Consider the following 16,219-nt stretch of genomic DNA (forward strand, 5'->3'; position numbering starts at 1 on the left):
CCTTAGTGACTTACGATCACCTTAGCGCTTTGTGAAAGGAGGCCCTGGGCCTAGACTTACGATCACCTTAGTGCTTTGTGAAAGGAGGCCCTGGGCCTAGACTTACGATCACCTTAGTGCTTTGTGAAAGGAGGCCCTGGGCCTAGACGTACGATCACCTTAGTGCTTTGTGGAAGGAGGCCCTGGGGCAAGACGTACGATCACCTTAGTGCTTTGTGAAAGGAGGCCCTGGGCCTAGACTTACGATCACCTTAGTGCTTTGTGAAAGGAGGCCCTGGGCCTAGATTTTCGAAGTTCACTTATCGTTAAGATAGTTGTAACTTAATGTTAACGTATGGCACTTACGAATATCTTAGCGCTAAGAGAGCTTCGAAAATCTAGACCCTGGTCATTAGTACACAAAAAAACAACTGAGAGTGAGTATTGTTTTACACCGCTTTCAAGACAGGGAATATAGTTTACAAGGATTGCATTCATGAGGAGAACCTATACCGACTATCAGCATACCACGGACCAAGGAAACTGTGATTCAGTTGTTTTATTGTCAACCAACCTTGACAGCGTAGACAGTTGTACATAATTCATCTGGCTCAAGCTTAAATGTTTACAGATTAAACCACTTTTATTCACTATCCTAACCGTGCATAAATGCTTCCAAGAAAACCATACACAATTAAATATTTTGAGCAATGCCATGAAACTCTTTTACAGAACATAATGACACTGTCTCTTGACTTCATGAGGCGGCTGGGTAGCCGAGTGGTCAAAGAGTCCACTCATCACACCGAAAGTCCTGGTTCGATTCCCCACATGGGTACAATATATGAAGCCCATTTCTGGTGTCCCCTTGCCTTGATATTGCTGGAGTATTTATAACAGCCTGTATGATAATGGACGAAAGAACCAACGGGACCAATGTGGCTTAACACTTAAGTTACGTCTCTAAGGGGTTGCGCGTTACAAGTCGGTGTGGCGCCACTAACGAGCAACGTTACCGTCTCGATACTTACAAATAGCTGACAGGTCTTCAGTGCTTATGCTTACACATGTCGCCCTAATACACCTCAACTGGGACTTTGTCATATTGTACCGACTTCTTAACACATTTCATTGACTACGCTTTCAACTATGCATTGTATGCCCTTCTACAAATTTTCGGCATTTTTCTGTGGCCTTTTTGTCCCCATGGGCGTTGCCAGCTCTATGCCCATTTAAAATATTTAGTGAGTGAATAGCATTACAAAATTCTGAATGAGTTCAATTGGTTGTGATCGTGCAAAATAAAATCAGACAATTATTCGTGCAGATATATGTAAGTGTTAAAATACGGAACGTTCTTTTCTGGGGTGTAGTTCAGTGGAGACGTTCGATTCGGAGCAGTCAGCTGTAGACAGACAGGTACAGTATAATCTATTTTCTATACTATATTGTCAATAATGACAAAGAATTAATATTGTTCCTACTATTGGTATAAGGGGTGAAATGGGAGTTCATGTGGCGTTTTTTGTACTGGTCTGGACTAATGTCCGTTTACATTGGTAGATAACTGCGTTAACATGTCATAGTGTAACATGGCTACCCAAATCAGATACAGTATACGAACTCCGAGTCGATCGGTCGTTCATTGAAATAAATGGTGGTGCGTATAACATGTGCAATCCTCTGATGCCTTTTCGTATGGGTGAGTGGGTGAATGAGTGAGGTGGGTTTAGCTCTGCTTTCACAATTAGTCAACAAAATATGGCTTGGGACACCAGAAATGTTCTATTACATTGTATCCATTTGGGGAATCGAACCCGGGTCTTTGGTGTGATAGCGCTTTAATCACAAGTTACCATACTAACCTGTTTTGTTATGACGGTCTCGGGGATGAAACCATCGTCCTCCAGCTCAGTACTCCAGGCAGACACATTGTTCACCAGACCATGGAGACACCCTACGACTCCGATAAGGAATGGATACTTTAGATTGTAACTTGAATTTCTATTTAAATTTCGAGAACAGTGCTTGGTTTGAAACCAGTCCCTACGAACTAACAAAGTTTAACTATATGTGGCTGGTGCAGTTATTTTGTTTCGGTTTCTTAAAAGTGTGCACATTACATTATACGTTGGGCTTTTCAAACCACCATGTTTGACGGAACGCACACAAGCACGCATACACGTGTCTGGAATCTATTTATGTGTGTTAAAGACTCTCTGGTAGGAGGCACGTGTAGATCTGGGTTAGAACTGATCTTCAGTAAACCATGCTTGTCGTAAGACAATCGTAATCGGGTTAACACATGCCATCGAATCCCAATTGCTTAGATCGATGTTCATGCTGTTGATCATTGCTATGTCTGGTCCAGACGCGATTATTTACAGACCGCCGCCACACAGCTGGATGAAACTAAACTAACTCAGTCTGGTGTGACGATTAAGTTTTCAGTTTATTCATATGATGTGTCCGTTATGTCAATGATGTCATTTGAAGTTTGCCGCACTTCACGTTCAACACTGGCAACTGTTTCTAACCCTTATATAGTACTTTATAGCTTCAGACTCGATAAAACACGAACCCATACGTAATGACACATTTGGAAACTGATATTGTCAGGAAAATAACTCAACCGTAAAATTAGTTACCCCCAAGTACCTCATGTCAAGAAATAAAATATAAAAACGTGACGGTTTATACCATGTTCTTCCTCGACATACCGTGTTGAGATTGCATTTTGTTAAAGTAGTATATTTTGCATGTTATACTTTTGAACGCAAATTAGATCTACAGTCAGCTTTTTTCAGAAGTAATGGTGGTGGCGTAACTTCTTGTCTAATGTTATGTACAGCGTGAACACAATAATCATTTAGAACGCTTACTTTTATGAGATTTCATTTTTTCGAAACTTGCGTTTGTTTTGCTGTCAGTATATTGCGGGATACTTGATTATCAGTGTCAAGCCACAATCTCATAATCAATGAGATACAACAGAACTACAGTTAACGACGGTGTTCAAGTCTCATTCACTTCATTTAAATGCAACCTACCATACATTGGCAGAGAACCCTCAGCATGGCACTAAGTGCCATTTAGTGTCCAATACGCCGAAAGGCAGCAAACCAAAGGTTTTAACACATTTAGGTTTTCACAATGCGAAGATTTATTTTGAGAAAAGCTGTTGTTTGGGTTAACATATTATATGGATTCAGGCCTTCTGTGGAATTTTGGAGTTAATTGTAGCTGTAATCCAACATCTGGTGTATTAATTGCAATTGTATCTGTTTCATGCAGTGCACTGACCACTTAAAATCATTCATATCACTACGCAGCGGACAAACACTATTTACAATGACGCTGTACCCGACCATGCACAGCATGCAATGGCCTTGAGAATATCCCTAGCAGCGGCAGCTTGATGATTCAAAGTTACCAATGTGTGTCGGCCAGTTACGTGGTCCGCAAGTGGAGAACTTGATGAAGAATATAAGAATGTTTTCTGATTGTTGAATGAAATATTGATGTAAATACGGAAGTTACTATTGAAATATGATCACCCTAATTATGGACTAATTTTGGTGACTTTAAGACTATGACAAAATCACGAACTGATGGTAGAGATAACCTACTGGTGAAAAGAATGCAATCTGTAGGCAGTTATCTGTCTCGTATCGACCGGCATGTTTCATTTGCCCTTTATATTCTCCAGTACTCATTAAGAACCAAACCGTCAGACCTAAGCCTGGCTTGAGATATGCAGGTGAATCGAGAGCAAAGACCCCTCCTACTTTCTTCGAAGTTTATCCGCACAGATTTAACCGTCACTCGTATCAAAATAACGAGTGGCTTAGAAGATGTCGCGTATGTACAGCAATCAAATCAAATCGACAAAACCATAATCATACCAAATCCCTACTGTTAGCAGCCCCCGGTATGATTCCAACAATGCTATTACCATAAATCTGTGAATCATTATCTTATGGCGTATCAAAACAGTTCAATGTATTCTTGACGTGTGTTTGGCTTAATCTGAAAGTGACAGGTAGGAAGAATTATTATTGTAACTACGAGTTCAAGCTGTACTCTGTGGTTTAAAGTGCATCACTGAAATATTAATTTGTATCATCGCAAGCTGAACCAAGTTTAGCACAACTTCAAACTTGGACTCATTGAACAGCAACACTGACTGTCCATGTCTTGTCACCTAAGTGAGTGAGAATGGTTTTACGCCGCTTTTAGCAATATTCCAGCAATATCAACTTGGGGACACCAAGAATGGGTTTTGATGTACATGTGGTGTGACATGAACCTTTCGGCGTGCCGAGCGAACGCTTTACCCACCAAGCTACCCCACTGTCCCTTTTGTGGGAAGAACGCTGATAACTTTCAATACTCCTGGCTAAAGTTCCTAAGAGCAAGACATGCCACAAGTCAAGGTGAATTCATATCCACTGGTCAGCTCGGTTGCAACACAGGTCGATGTAAATACCACTGTGACTGTACTATTTCCCAAGGAGCTGTCAAGAAGTCATATATTTCGAACCGACACCTTTAAGGTACATTTGTACACTGTTCTTATGGGAGCCATAACCAGCCATTCACTGATGGTATGTGTTTGTTTGGTATGTGACTATGGCGTAGGGTTATCGCATTTCAAAATAAAGGGAGGCAACTCCATAGTCGTGATTCCATTGCACGATTCAGACTATACCATGGGCATGCGTGACCTGGTGAGCTAAATTTTTAACATTGTCGTGACCATGAAAGCTATATGAACCACTATGAAAAAAGCGATGACAGGGTTCGCGGAAAGGTCAGCAGTTGTTTATCAGAAAAGAATATCACGTAAAGATATAGCAGTCGTCAAAACAGGACATCAAACGTCATTACTGTCACTGGAAATGTCAAACTGTTATTTGAAAATATCTTTCACATGTCTGTCATCAAGATTTTTGAAATTTTCATGCCAGGCTTTATGTGAATACGGCCTGGGGTTCTCTTCGTACTCGACTACCAGGCAATACAACGTTAAATAATATATTGAGGCAAAAAAGAAACTTAACAAAATGTAATTTTTAAAAATAAGGAATAATATTTCTCTGATGATACATCTACGTATCCGAAATGGGATCCCTATCTTTCGACTCTAGAAAAACGTTAGCAAAACTCACTCAAACCCATCCATTCGTCGCGCAAACGACGTTAGTGTGCCAAATCAGAGTTTACCACTTCTGATCGACCAAGGTCGGGTCACCCCCGTGTGACGTCACGAGTAGAAGACCGTCAAATCGTCCTACGTCACCTACGTGACAGATTTCTGCCGGCTACACGAACCAGGACTGAGATGTTTAGAGGTCGACTGTCCTCATAGACCATTCGAAATCGGTTGCGGGCTGCCAATCTCCATTCTCGACGTCCATATTGTGACTTGACATTCTGCATACCCATGTTTTGGAACGGGTGTAGCCAAATGGATCTGATTGTGGCACTGTCAGTATATCGAGTACATCACACAGATCTCAGCAATGAAATAATAACAATTTAACCATCTTACCCTCTCTTGTTCTTTTATAGTGCCCTGAAGAAAGAATGTGAAGTTTTCTTTTTTGATTCAGTATATCTTAAACCTTTAATGGTAACACACCCCTCTCCCCCCCCCCACCCCTGGTGCAACGTTTACCGAGAACGCCTTTATTATTCACTATCTGGGTTATGTCTAAGTCATTTTCACTTAGCGAGTCTGAACCTTTAACTTGGCCACGATTCCCAATTTCGTACCTCCCTGAAGGACTATGTATCTTCATGCCAACCTCCCGCATCAATCCAAATCTTTAACCATACTCCACTCCAACACTGGTCTTCGTACCCATAGAACCCTTACATATTCGCCACTGTTTTCGGGTAATCTCCAAGACAACCCCTCATGAAACCTACTTTAAAAGGGATTTCTCCTTCATCTTCCACCCTACATTGGTTCCCTGCGATGCATCCTACCCCCATCACCTACTCGACCAACACCACCTTCCATATATATAGTTGTCTAATAGCTCCGGTGCTAGCTCGACCCTCTTCAACGCCCATCATTCATTCTGTAACTGTAGACGTGAGTGCCCGGCCCACCATGATTCAACCCACCTATCTCCTCCACAGACAGGATAGCCCCAGACTGAGCTAGCTCTAAGGCCTACTCACTGATTGCGATTTAAAAGATAACAGGTGTTAACCTGGTGTCGAGTACATCGAAAGGTGCCCCGACCCCCCGGGGCTGACCTTCGGCTAATTTATATCTCTACCAGAGGGTAAGGAGATAACGAGCGACAGATGGAACATTCTCCGTGTGTCACAAATAGTATCACATTATATCGCACCGTATACTGTGCTTTATACCACGGGTGCCAATATGAACTTACATTCTTCGTATTTCCTTCCTGAAATATACTGAGGGAAAAATAAGTGATTAAATGAAACCACAAGTATTCCTTCATGTTTTCAAGGTTTCTTTACAAGCCTATTAAGCACAGCTAACGAAGCAACTTGATACAAACTATCGGAACACTTGTGCTTTCATGTAATTCCTTATTTTTTCCGTCAGTATTGTAGTTCCCATCATCACCACCATGTCTCCCATAACGTCTTTGCATTCTGTTAGGCAATTGTTTGCGTACCGGAAGCCACTCGTATTTCGCTAACAGCAGGTGTCATCACTCATTTCTCCGATCCATTCGTATAACTTTTCACCTCTATTTTGCCTATCACGTCCATGTATTTCTTTCGTCAGATAGACGAGACTGGTTATTCTCTGGCCTTGGCCTACATAAGTAAGAAAAAATGTAACTGTGAATCATTTAAAGCGGTCTAAATGTGTTTTTGTTTAAACAGCAAAGGGCTGCTGACAACCAAAAGTCATTTACGGCCCCGTTTAAAGGATTATTAACGAGACGCACTAGCTGGCATTTGCAAAGGCTACAATGTGATTCTTCTGGAGGTGAATTGCTAGTAAATATTGCTGGGGAAAGTCTTTAGTAACTTGTGCTACCACCTAAAAACACCGTCTGCACTCCCACTAGTTTTTTACATTTACACTGTCCATGTCTGTAGCGACCAGAACATATAGATCGCATTAAGTTTAAGAGCTAACCTGGAGCAGTACTGCAGATAATAGGGTTTTACGAAATTGTTGACTGTTTATCCCAGTTCTGGTTGCTGCACGTCTTGTTATCTGAACCTCATACGCTGTCAAAATCAATCTCGGCCCATTGTCCCAGGCTGAACTCCCTCAACCGGTTGGACATAGTTCGCAAATGATTGCTATTAACACAAGAAATGCTCGATTTGTTAACGAGGCTGTTTGGTATCAGATATGGTTATATGTGTCGTAATTTAAGAAATTTATATAGAGTAACCTCATCACTCTGATATCATATTCTGTATCAGTGATGCCTAAAAAAAACCAACGAATCGCGATCGATATTCAAGCGCCTTTTTAAGTGTACTTCACTCCACATGTTTAGTTCCTCATACCCATCATCTACTGTCGTTCTGTGAATTCCTTTGTCATATAAACTTTAAAGCTACTGTCAATAAGCGATTTGGTTACAGCATAATCCACATCATATCCCAAAGCAGTGTATCAGAACTACAAACAGTGAAGAATGTGCACTTATGTCTGGAGGGAATCATTGGATGCAGTTCCATTACCGTGGTTCAACTTAGACGATATAACCCTCGGGTTGTCGCCACTCCAAGACTTGCGATGGTCGTTGTAATTGGATCACCAAATGATTGAATCCCAATTCACATCGGAAGCAAGAGTAATTCACAATTGGTCAGAATGTATGATCTGGTCGATGTTCGATCACTGCAACATTGATCGTTGGTTGTACTCTCAACAAAGCAGTCGTGATATATTTATCGGTGGTATAGCTAACTGAATGTAAACAAACCACGTGGCAATGGCGAGCTGGTGTGAAAGGGACAAAACCTGTCCACAGTCACAAGAAATAACTGTTCAAGACAATGTCAGTTGTACGATTCTCTCTGTATTACAAGCATGTTTTCATTAATCGCTAACAGACCTTCCTATGGTTTGGTGAAAAGGTTCTTGCTACGGGACATTTGTTACATCCGTGTGATGCGATGAGTTGTTTTGCTTCAATTAAGACATACTCAAGTAAGTATACTCAATATCAAAAGAAACGCAATTCTGACTTGTTGTCAAGGTATTAAATAGAAGACATACACATGAACACTTACTTTTATGAGATTTCATTTTTTCGAAACTTGCCTTTCCGTTAATGTTCCATATACCCGGTAGATACCCGGTGAGATAAAGTCCTGTATGACTATAACCTTCTAGCGCCTAAGAGGCAGTTTGGGTTATCCGAGGTAATGATAATCAGATTCTGATTACAGAGTGCAGTGAGCAACTAGTCAGATGGATACTAAACGCTATATAAGTGAATTATTATCATTATCATTATACTTTCAAGAGACTTTTTCAAGGATCCATCATCGTCAAACTATTAAAGATGTTCGCCAAAGGGTGAGAGTAAATTGCCCAGTAGCAATCTTCACAAAGTCGTGTAAAATGAATGAAAAACAACCGGAAACAATACTTTATGTGTCTGGTGACGTTAATTATTCTGAGGTATTTCAGTCTACCAATCTATATATCCGTTATGCATACAGATGTTACTTTAACACTAGACATGTCATGCCACCTAGAAGCATTCCCCACCAGACATGCGACCTATACGTTTCTATTTGAAGAACTGGTCTTCAGCAACCCATGCTTGTTGTAAGAGGCAACTAAAAGTATCTGATGGTTAGATTTGCCGACTTGGTTGACACATTCCATCGTATCCCATTGCGTAGATCGATGTTTATGCTGTTAATCACTGGATTTGCAGGTCCCGACTCGAATTTATAGGCCGCTGCCATATAACTGGAATAGCGTTAAGTGCGGTGTTAAGCAACAAGCAAACGAACGTTAGAAATATAACTATTTCGACATTGTAATCATCAATATGTCAAGAAACAGTTACAAGACCCTTACACCTGTTATTTTCATCATGACCAAGAAATATGTACACCTGGCTAGCTATTCTGAAAATGTTCGTAGCCCTACGAAAGTCTTAAGCCCATTCTTAGCACATAGGCTTCGATCAAAAGATTTCTTAGGGCTACGAACGCTTTGAGAATAGCCAGCCAGATGCTAGACGACGCAGGCCGGACTAGTTATGGGATAATTTCCGGTTGACATCAGTTGCAGCGATGCTGCATCGAAGACCCATCAATCAGTGTGAATTATTTATTCTGATGAGGAGTTGTAGGTCTCCTTATAAGAAGTTCCCGACGCTGACTGATTACGTTTACTCAGGTATCCTTACATTGAAAAGGCAATTGTTTCCTGAAGGTAGGATATTTGAACACCTTTAATGGTGATAGGTTTCTGTGGAAGACGGCGTTGTCTTTATTGTATCAAATGTCTGTTGGTATTATCGGTCTGTAACATATTAATCAGTTTGTGTTTCAAATCAATGTTAGACTGGCATTTAACAAGACGCCTTGGTGTGAATCCAAATATGACTGCAGGTGCTTGTACAATTTACGATGTTGATTGATATATAACTTTGAATACTTTAGTATGAAGTATTTGAACACAACGTAAGAGTTAAACATGAAAAGTGGGGAGAAGGCATGTGTGCATGCGCGTGTGCATGCGCGTGTGCATGTGTACGTGCGTGTGGGTGTGCCTGTAGGGAATGTTAGGAGCGCATGTGTTCACTCACATAACGAAATCCCCACTTCGTCACAAACCAATTACTCACTTCATAAACAGTAAACAACTCACAAGACCTCACAGCAAATCTAAGTGAGCGAAATGAATGTGTTCAGTCTCAGTTATTATTTCAGTTGTATGGGCGGAACGCGTTCAGTTGTCACTTCATAAATTTCATTATAAGTGAGTGTGTGAGCATGGTTTTATGTCGCTTTTAGCAATATTCCAGCAATTTCTAGACGGTGGACAGCAGATATTGGCTTCACACATTGTACCCATATGGAGAATCGAACAGTTTAAGTGCACTTAGACTCAGAGTCCATGCTCGAGTATTTTCTGTGATGCCAGGATGGTTTATTCGTGTGTTCGATTCCCAAATCATACGGATTATGGTTCTTGGTAATCGTCTGAGACTTAAATCACTTTAGACTTTCCTCACCCACACACAGTCATAACTGGAAAACTGGCCAAAGCGCTGCTGAGCCAAACTCGCATACATTACTCGCGTTCTGCTGATATGTCTTCATGTGAGGAAACAGCTTCAATTTGTTGTTAAGGTGTGATTACTAAAACCGATTTACCTTTCTTCAAACGAAAACGTCCTTCTGTTCTATTCACATTACATTGAGTGAGTATCCTATATACTGGCAATGCAAGTCGGTATAATCAAAAAGCAAACTAATACATCTGATCCGAAATCGGAATCAATAAAGGTATGTATTTCGTAAATACAGCAAATGTCAACAATGGGTACGCGGTCAATAAATATCATTGATATCTTTCATATGTCGCCAACCTGCGAACACAAATCAAAGACTGATATCGACTGGCTAAAGGTCTAATGCGGAAGACACCACATGTGTTGAGTGGATTGGGGAAGGGGAGGTGGGGGGATAAAGGAATGTCCGTCTCATTCACATGCGTTTTAATAAACTCCTGACAACGACTACCACAGATGAATCGAACTGTTTACTATATATACGGTGGGGTTATGGAGTCCGACTTCTACAGATGCTGTTGTTGTTTGTGTTGTTTACGTGCACACAGACTGGTAAATACTCTGTCGGCTTTTGAGTGTTTAAAAAGGATTTACTATGTGTAGATCTGCGGAGCATGGGGGACACACCGGAATGGGCGGATCAGGAGCTCCCCGGTATGGATAACTCGACATGTGACCCGGATACTGAATACTGGTAAGTTACAGTTTTCAGTTTATATACCAGTCTAAATCACACACTGCCAACGTCTGTGTCAGGGATGAGTTTGGTACTTCCGGGGCAAGGCCGTGGAACCGATTTTCAGTCCTGGGGCACTCCGTTGAGTGGCTAAGTGTTTGTAGCAAGTTTGCATGTAAAATCGAAACACTAAAACTGTACAGCTCTTTGCTCTATACTTTTTTCGTTCGATCATTATATCTTTCATGTTTCTGTTTCAAATGATATCAAATGCGTCAGTTTCAAACTGTCGTACATGCTGCAGAGATTTTATCATTCAACATACAGACCCCTAGCCGTTATTCATTGTCGCGGGTATGTTTCTGATTCCATGACCCAATTCGACGCCCATATAATTATGGGTCCTTGACTGGAGGAATCTGCCCCTATGGCTGTTTCAAATGATTTCTTGTTACAATGTAACCAGGAGTGTTTGTGTCTATACAATCAATAATCTCATTCGATGTACTTCTATACAACTGTGAAAGAAAACCTGTCAACAATCTTAGAAAGTACAGTCAATGATAAAGTAAAGAATAAACACAACATATGATTCACCGTCTACGTCTAAGCTCATCAATGTTAAAGATTTTGGAGGAAAAGTGTAACATCAAGACGTTGCTTCAAGATTGATAACTTTACTTCGTAATAATAATTCTAGAATACTAAACGTAACCTGATTATATAAGAGCTTATCTCTAATATCACCCAACCCAAATATTCCCGAGAAACAATGGCCAATGTCCAACTTATTCAACATAGTTCCGCGGGTCCCAGTCCAATGCAATGTTCCATTCATGTTAGTATTTGGGCATTAATATCCCAATGGCAATGCAGCATTTCTGCCGGTTCTACAAAAGGCAGAACGTAAATCAATTGCGTCCAATCTTCTGCGGGCATATCGCGTTATTCCATCACCATCTACAGTTACCACACTGTTCTATAACCCATTAGTGTCCATGAATCATATTGACTTCATCTGTTTTGAAAAATGTAAAATGTCAGGGGATACATCCATTGTTTAACAGGAACATTTATAAACACTATTGGTTATTCTAGCATTGCGTCATTCAGCTCTCGGACTGAACCCACAGTTCTGGTGCGGTGAAAACTAGAATCATGATCAAGACGACCTGGAGTCCAACCCACAACTATAGAATTGTAAGCTCAGAGCAAATAGTATTGGGTGAAAGAGTTCAGTTTTATGTAGCATTTTAGAAATGTTATATAATTATAATAAATATATAGAAATAAGAGGACGCACACGCACACGCGCGTTAATGGCCATAATTATAATGTTTATTGATAATCGTTTTCCAAGGACATTACCATCCTTTGTTTGTTGCACTGTGTGTGTGTGTGTGTGTGTGTGTAGTTTGCCATATTTCTCGTTCACAGTAGTTACCCTTTAGATCCTACTTTGATATCTCTCACAACTAACTGCCAAACCACAGAAAAAGGACTACGTGATATAACGACTGAGCTTCGTACCTGCAAAATCATCTATACCTATCTGTCATATTTGTACAGGTTAATAAACCCACGGTACATCCACTAGTCAACTCAAGTGGTGTCATGTGCTGTTCAATCACCGGAATATGTGTTTGTGATCGCCTTCAATCCGGCAATAGCGAACTACCCAACTCAATAAATAAACTATCACTAGCTGTAGATTGAAATGCAAAAGGATTATATAGTATTACCTTCTAAGCTTTGAGTTGTCCATGCCTCTTTCACTTCACCACTTCACATTTAAAATATCACATACACTTCGGTTTGCAATGATAGGAATCTTTTGTGGAGCTTCTGCTAATGCAACTACTATAGAAGATAAGTGCTCAGGTAGACGAAATACCTTTCCTGTTGTGTACACAGGTAAATTGATATCACGTCATAGTTACTAGAAAAACAGTATGTAAACGGACAGTATGGTCGTGTGTACGAACAGAAGTAATTCATGAATTTAAAGGCTTGTACCGCGTGTTCCGCATTCGGATTTTTGTGGTAAAAACAGGAAAGATATTTCCACATTTGATCAACTCGTGACCAAAATGGTCTTTCGAAATGCGCTATATGTTCATATGTATTTTAGGTGAACATTTGACTTACTCAAGCATGTGTTTAAGACTGCCTACTCCGTTGGGTTGGGATCCACTTGTCTCTGTGCAGCAACTTTGTATGGTTATTTGATTTGCAGCATTAACACCTGTTTGTGACAGAGTCGGACTCGAAAATTTCTTGTAATGATGTCTTATGAGACCAGAGAAAATGTTGTTATACTTTCCCTAGTTTAAACAAATCTCATGTACATAACTTCTCAGATTTGCAAGCAAATATACAAAATAAGAATAATTTGACTCATTGTTAAAATATCGTGAGAAAAAATGCTTACATCACCAGGAAACAAGGGTGTAATTTTTATTTAAATTCAACTTTGCAAACAGGGACCGTTTCCAGTCTAAGCGTAGTAAAGTTAGTTATATTACAAGGGACAGTCCAGTGAGTGTGTATTGTTTTAATGGTAGTTCACTTGAACAACGTTCAGACTGGTTGGCTGTCCCATCACGACAGCCTATTAATAATCGGTTGCGGACCTACCACTGGTCGATTTCATGAAAATACAGTCAAACTATTTGGCTACAGAGTGGTCTGTGATTTTAGAGAAAATTCATTTAAAATTACTAAGACTCATTACAGGATTAAGAAATTCAACCCCTCGTTTCATGCTGTATGGGGAACTAGGAAGATTTCCTACAAAAAAATATGATATATGAACGTTTATTAAACTTTTGGCACAAGTTAACTTACCAAGAAGGTGTTTTTAAGTTTACCAACTTAATTTACAAGTACCCATCATTCCAAAGAAGAACAAATAAAAAATATAATCCCTGGCTACAGCACGTTAAAAATATATTAGACACTACTGGACTCCCTTATGGTTTTGAAAATCCGTCACCTTGCACAACCCAGTGGTTGGTCTCAAAAGTTGAATATATTCTTAAGGATCAGTTTATCCAAAACTGGCACAATGACATTATTTCTAGTCCCAGGGGAACTTCCTGTCAACATCTAAAGCCGTTTGATAATTGTGATGAGTATCTCTTCCTCCCAAAACGTATTTCACTGCCACTGTTGAGATTTAGAACATGTAACCGTAATTTACCTATTGAGACGGGCCGCTGGTATGATATTCCAATGGACGAGAGAACGTGCTAGTCACCATCTAGGTAGAGTGAGTGAGGATACCTCAGCGCCCGACGAAATAAACTGGGCGTTAACGGCAAATTGCATGAATGAATTGCTACCCCTCCGCTTACTGCTTAACAAACGATCATTCGTAGATACAAGATATATCTTTCAGCTAAACGACGTGGAGGAGCGTGTTATGTCGTCCCTATCTTAGCGTCCACTCCAAATATTGACCTGCTGGTTAGGGGCAGTGTTTAGACACATCTTGAGTTATGGCAGGCGTAACAAGTCTCTTAGCTTCTCACATAGCTCCCTCTAGACGTACATCCAGTTTGTTAGTCAGGGCATTATAAAGACAACCTCCTAAGATGTACTCAGTTCTTTGCTGACTTCAACCATATGATGATGTACAGCTGTTGATTCCCAGAGAACACTGATGCTGATGCTTCCTTCTGTAAATGTTTAACATGCTGATCTCACAAGAATATCACAAGTTCACATACGTGATGAGTTACTGGCAATCATTACAGTGGATGTTGTGACGTGAAAGTGTGGCCAGTGTCGTGTTCTTGTTCGCACTAATGCCGTTGTCGCAGTTCTATCCCACTGATGTGCCATCCCTCAGTTTCAACCTTACTGCCCTACTCAGCCACAGGACACTGAACCCGAACGGACCAATACCGTGCCCTGTACTGCTGAGTGACAAGCAGCGTGATGAGCACCAGCTTATGTTGTCTTTTGGCTTGGGATCGAACCACCGTTCCTTCCCTTTCTGGAGGGACACTGCACCTTGAGGCCAAGGAGCCGGTCATTGGCTAAAGGTTGATTACTTAGGCTTGTAAAATTAGGCTTTTGATGATATCTGCAACTTTTAATAGAACATTGAGCTCACCACAGTAAATTACACCACACGCTAGCCCAAATTTACTTTTTTTCAGATAATTCTAATGATTGTGATACAGGTTTAGAGCAATTCAGCTTCATTTGCATGTATAGTTCATACTTTAAGTGTGCAAAACAAACTGCCTTTCAACAAATCCTCTGTGGTACTCACCGCGCTGTCCAGTTCATCGAACGGCCATGATGTATAGTCTTTGTGTAAGGCCATAAATAACGCAAGCGCCCGAGATTGAAACAGACAACTCGGTGTGAGGCAAAACTGTACGAATGGATCCCTGAAAATCAGCGTCGACACCTACCCGTAAAGTAGTTCGGGCTAGAATATTGGCTTTCAGTAACCCAAATTTGACAAACAGGATCGGGTGGTCAGGCTCCTTGATTTGGCTGCCATCATGTCATCAGCTCCCAAATGCACAGATCGAAGCTCATGCTGTTGATCACTAGACTGTCTGGTCCAGACTTGATTATTTGCAGGCCGCCGCCGTCATATAGCTGAGTGTGGCGTAAAACTACACTAACTCAGTGTCAACACCAGGTGTTGGGTAACAATAAGTACAATGCTAACTAGAATGGCATTATTTATTCTGCGATATACGCATGGTGATACCGGTCACGGTCCTAACTGGTGTATTAGACCACGTGTCACTTTAGATCTTCTGACTTTTGGTAAATCACAATGACTATCGTGACCCCTTCTACGACTCGCGACAAAGATGTAAACATTATGTTTATAATTCGTTAATTCGACAAATTGTTCATGACAGGAAATTGCTTTGCCTTAAAATCAGTTATTCACAGGATAGCTATTTTCGAATCAGTTCGACGAGTTGACAGGTTTTGTGGCCTGGCGGTATGAGTGTTATTGCACCCCGATGGTGTGGGGCATTGACAAACCACTGGTTTCTTTGGCCTAGACTTGATTATTTACTGAGTCATGATACCGGCAGAATATCGCTATCTCAACACAACACAATCACAACTGTAAAAAAAACAAACCCGAGCAAAATGACGGCGACAGGCCTCACATTATGGATTCATTATTATCTGAAGTGACACCATGTCGTGTGTAAAGGTGAAGGTCAAGTAATTTGTGGATAAGCGTTATTTTTCATAACAACTGCAGTGTCGAGACTAGGGCATGCACAGGTGTCTGCAA

The sequence above is a fragment of the Haliotis asinina genome, chromosome 2 (genome assembly GCF_037392515.1).
Source record: "Haliotis asinina isolate JCU_RB_2024 chromosome 2, JCU_Hal_asi_v2, whole genome shotgun sequence".
Classification (NCBI taxonomy): domain Eukaryota; kingdom Metazoa; phylum Mollusca; class Gastropoda; order Lepetellida; family Haliotidae; genus Haliotis; species Haliotis asinina.